Here is a 5,000-nt window from a genome sequence, read left to right as displayed (position 1 = left end):
ATTATTAACAAAGACTTTTAAAAAATGTTGTATTTTTCCATAGAATAAAATTCGCTCAAAAAAGACGTCATAAGATGTCGATCGTAAATGAGAAGACTGCTTGCGTAGAAAAAAAAAGATGGATTCGTATTCACATACATGAGAATTATATAAGAACAATAAAAATCTTGGATTCAAAATTGATTTTTTTTTACTATCAAAATTCTTCCAATTGCAATACTCGTATAGACAGAACCGAAAAAAATGCAAAGAAGAGGCATCTTTTACCCGGTAACGTAGGGTTTGAACCAAGATTTCTAGATGGATGGGGTAAGGTATTAGTACATCTAATACATAATTAAAATGTGAGAGTTTGTCTTCTAAAAAGGGAAATATTGAATGAAGTGATTGTAAATTGTAAGATTTTTTTACATTTTTTCCTTCGATAGAGGATCCCAACCTTAGGGAAAATGGAATTTCTACAATCACTGCAAATAAAACAGATATCATTTGATAATAGAAATTATTGGTATGCCCCAGATTTTTGTTCAAATCCTTAGTGGGAATAATCAAACGATTCTGTTCGTACATTCGCAAAATTAAGCGTTTCACAATTAGTGAACTATATTTTTTGTCATAATCCGCATTTTCCAAGAAAATAGGGCGGTTTCTATTTAATCTATTTAAACCGTGATCATAAGCAAGTACATAAATATAGTCCCGAAAAAAAAGTGGATATAGAAAACTCTGTTGACGAGCCCCATCGAACTCTAAATATCCTTGAAATTTCTCCATTTGGATTAAAATTCGATTTGAACTAAAAGTAAAGTCTTTATTTTCTTGAGTTCTGAAATGACACATAGTGCGATACAGTCAAAATAAGGTATTAGATTACGAAAGCACTAAATACCTCATAAACAGGTAGACTGCTAACTGGATTCTCTATCTTTAAGAGGTTTCTGTTCGTTATATTATAAAATAACAAAACAAGATGATTAGAAATCCTTTATTTTTTTAACCTAATCGCTCTTTTGATTTTGGAAATATATATATATATATTTTTTTATCAATATACTGCTTCTTTTACACATCCATCTACAACCTAACCCAAACGGACTAGGTAAAAAATAATTAGGACTCACGAAAAAATTGATAATAACACGCAAGAAAAAAATTCCTTCCCATACCCGTATTAGGTACTAATCTATTTTTAACATTTAATTAGATCGGGTAATTTTTCAAATTACGAATGGAAGCTCGTTTCTTTTTTTTTTCTTAGAATAAGGAAAACTGGTTTTTTATCCATCCATTTATATTTATTCACTCGACCCAAATTGGAATTCTTCTTTTTTTTTTTATTTTCTAATCGGTACAATCTTGTCGAAAATAAAAAAAAATGTTATCTGAATTCTCCCTTGATACGACATGCTATTTTTTCCGTTCATTCCTTTCAGGATCAGTCGTGGTCTTACAAACTCTACCGCGGATCTGGACGAATCCTTTTCTTCATACAAATGTGTAAAAGATGCTAGTCGCACTTAAAAGCCGAGTACTCTACCGTTGAGTTAGCAACCCCCCCCACAAAAAAAAGCAAGTACTGCAAATATGTAGATACAACCAGAATAAAGAAAAAAAGAAAAATCCAGTCATGTGTGCGTCAGGGAGAAATAGATCTATTTCTCTATGAGAGAATTATATTTGGTCCATACACTGTTGTCAATATGATTGTAAATTTTTAATATAGCGAAAAGAATAGAAAAAATAAAAAAGTTTAACCCCCTGGTTTGTGAGTTCATACAAGGAATGAAAACTAAGCCGAATAGGATAATCTCAAATCTTTCTATTTCTATATATATTAATATATTATTTATTATACAGTATGATTTTATATATTTTCTATACAATAATTCTATACAATAAAATTTTGTATTTATACAAAATTTAGAATTTCTATAAATCCAAAAATTTTTTAATAAATTTGTTTTTTATTATAAAACATGGTAGTTTTTAGCAGGATATTTGTTAGTTTTCATACCTTTAGGAAGAATACTAATAATAAATGGAAATTCTAATAAATCAAAATAAATATGATGGAAACGAAAGAGGAGGAAAGAAAAGAGTAGATCAAATTTTATACCAAGCTATATATGAGTCTTTAACATCCTCTTTTTTATAGTTCATTAATTCAATTTCGTTTTATTAAGACTTAATTCCGTAAAAATCCCTGCCTTCTTTGAAATATCATGAACTGTTCTTGTTGGTTGAGCGCCCTTTTTAAGGAAATCGAGAATAGCAGGAAGATTTAAATAAGTTTGATTAGTTATCGGATCATAAAACCCCACCTTCCGAAGATCTCTTCCTTCTCTTCGGGATCGAACATCAATTGCAACGATTCGATAAATGGCTCATTGGGATAGATGTATATGAATAATACCCCCCCCCGAGAAACGTATACGAGGCTTTGGCCTCATACGGCTCGAGAAAAAAATGCAATGAGTATAAGTTAACTCTCTTTATAAAATTCAAACATTAAATTAATTAGCCAGTATTGAAACCCTAACTATTTTTTTTCATAAAAAGCGTTCGTAACATTCGTACTCTCGTAACTCAAGTTAAATAACTCTCAAATATCTCACCAGAGACTCCTTAAGTACTCTTTTTATTGAGTAGTCTCTAACCTTTTTTTGTTTGTCTCATTTTTTCGAATCAATTTTGATTCTTCATTCTGATCTAGTTGTTCAAACAATTGAAAAAGGGATTTCCTTGTTTCAGGATTCTTTATCCTTACTTTGAATCTTTGGGTTTAGACATTACTTCGGTGATCTTGATCGTTTTATTAAAAAAGGGCAGCAACAAGCCCCTTATTTTGTTTATGATTTCTTTTCTTTCTATCAAAGAATCATACAAACGCTTGATTCACGCATGATAGACTTTTAATTCAAAGAATTTTACACTTTTACGAAAATTTCCTTTTCCATTGTAAAATTACTTGAAAGGGCTTTTTTTCAATATAAAAATAAAAAGACTTACGAAGTTGTTCCAACTTATTGATTCGCACTAACCCTAGATCCTTACTCCTGCGAAAGGAATAAAAACTTTCTATTCTCCTCGAGCTCCATCCTGTACTCTTTTTTATATTCAAAAAGGTGTAGGACTCTCGTAAAATAGAACACAAAATGTCGAGCCAAGAGCACCTATATTCCTAATATAAAAGGTGGCGGATCAAAACATCCACAGCAGATCATGTCCTTCAATTCAAGTCGCACGTTGCTTTCTACCACATCGTTTTAAACGAAGTTTTACCATAACATTCCTTTAGTTTGTGTAATTGATTCAATTATGGAATCATGAATAGTCATAGTTCAGTCAGTATATCGTAATCTATACTTTTTCTTTCTCTATGAATGGAATAGTGAATCTACGCGTAAAAGGTTCAGTCAGAATTCAAATGAATTCCACATTAAATTCTATATATGTAAAAATATGTAAAATCGAAATTTGAATAGAAATCTATATTTATATATATAAATATATATATAAATATATTTTTTTTTATTAAAACTCGTAGAATCTACGGTTCTACCTTACTTACCTACATCACACACAACTAAAAAAAGCAAATAGATTTTTTGTAATTTCGGGTGAAAAAGAAGTTTATTCTTCTTTTCATTTCAATATTTTATTCTTAAAAAATATTGTTTTTTTAAACAGAAAGAAAAAGATGGTGTACAAAGGCAATAGAAGATTTATTTCGTAATGACTGGACTCTGGGACGGAAGGATTCGAACCTCCGAATAGCGGGACCAAAACCCGTTGCCTTACCGCTTGGCTACGCCCCATTTTTATTTTTATTCAAGACTACTAAAAGAGTAATATTGCTATTGGTTGTTCGTCAATTCAATTTCAGCCCAAATGAAATATAGATTACATTGGTGCTATAGTTTTGACACGTGTAGATAGCAAATCAAACTTACTTTATTGATCATTACATAGAATTCAATTAAGATATTGTATGAAAATATTATTTCTTTCATTCTCATAAGAGAATGAAAGGATTTTTGATTGAGTAAGTTCAACAAAGTCTTTTTAGACTATCTTTCTTTATTTATTTATTTTTTTCCTTATATAAAAAATATATTAATAACTCAATCAAAATTAAATTATCCACAAGAACACCAATTTTTGTTATGCTTAATATATTTAATTTGATCTGTATTTGTTTTAATTCGGCCCTTTTTTCAAGCACTTTTTTAGTCGCCAAATTGCCGGAGGCCTACGCCTTTTTGAATCCAATCGTAGATGTTATGCCCGTAATACCTCTTTTCTTTCTTCTCTTAGCCTTTGTTTGGCAAGCAGCTGTAAGTTTTCGATGAAATTATTAATACTGTCTTAGAAAAATTCACGATTTTGATTCTTCCAACAATTCAAATCAAAAGATCAAAAAATCTTGACGTAGGAAGGAACTCTCAATTCAAACATTGAATTTTTTTGGTAGCCATACTAAATCTGGATCATTTGATTTCCTCAGTTTTATCCTCTTTTCTCTAAATGAAAGAACTTAATTAGATTCGAGTTCACTCACAAAAAAAGTATCTAGATATTTAGTATAAAAATAGAGAATCTATTCTCTTTTTTTTTTTTTAAAAAAAAGTAAGATCTTGGAGATTGTGTAATGCTTACTCTCAAACTTTTTGTATACACTGTAGTTATATTCTTTGTTTCTCTCTTCATATTTGGATTCCTATCTAATGATCCAGGACGTAATCCGGGACGTGAAGAATAAAAAAGAAAGGTTTTTTATTACTTTATTTAATATTTAAATAGTGGAAATGTGCGAATTTTATTAGGATTTTATCTATTTCACATCATCAAAAAGGGGAAGGGAAAGAGAGGGATTCGAACCCTCGGTACGATTAACTCGTACAATGGATTAGCAATCCAACGCTTTAGTCCACTCAGCCATCTCTCCTAATCGAAAAGGAATACTTTTTAGGTTCCATTAGACAAAAAAACGGCTTAAA

At 30.2% G+C, this 5,000-nt stretch overlaps 2 protein-coding genes and 1 non-coding gene across 3 annotated transcripts in view; all 3 read right to left on the bottom strand.

Moving 5' to 3' along the window:
* The window catches only part of LOC125595947 (photosystem II protein D1), a 3,308-nt gene extending 2,466 nt beyond the window's left edge, over positions 1-842 (bottom strand). Inside the window, exon 1 of the mRNA XM_048771323.1 lies at positions 1-842. This exon is cut by the window's left edge and continues 2,466 nt beyond it. The gene's annotated coding sequence lies outside the window, so the exon portion shown is untranslated.
* Positions 843-4,622: 3,780 nt separating this feature from the next.
* LOC125595952 (ATP synthase subunit alpha, chloroplastic-like) overlaps positions 4,623-5,000 on the bottom strand; it is a 10,634-nt gene continuing 10,256 nt past the window's right edge. The window contains exon 2 of the mRNA XM_048771326.1: positions 4,623-5,000. This exon is cut by the window's right edge and continues 3,369 nt beyond it. The gene's annotated coding sequence lies outside the window, so the exon portion shown is untranslated.
* TRNAS-GCU lies at positions 4,861-4,948 on the bottom strand. Its single transcript has one exon. It is a non-coding gene; the product is annotated as a tRNA-Ser (tRNA).

This window comes from Brassica napus, unplaced genomic scaffold (assembly GCF_020379485.1).
Source record: "Brassica napus cultivar Da-Ae unplaced genomic scaffold, Da-Ae ScsIHWf_10;HRSCAF=17, whole genome shotgun sequence".
Taxonomy (NCBI): domain Eukaryota; kingdom Viridiplantae; phylum Streptophyta; class Magnoliopsida; order Brassicales; family Brassicaceae; genus Brassica; species Brassica napus.
Note: the sequence above shows the minus strand (reverse complement) of the source record. Positions and strands in the feature narration are given on the sequence as shown.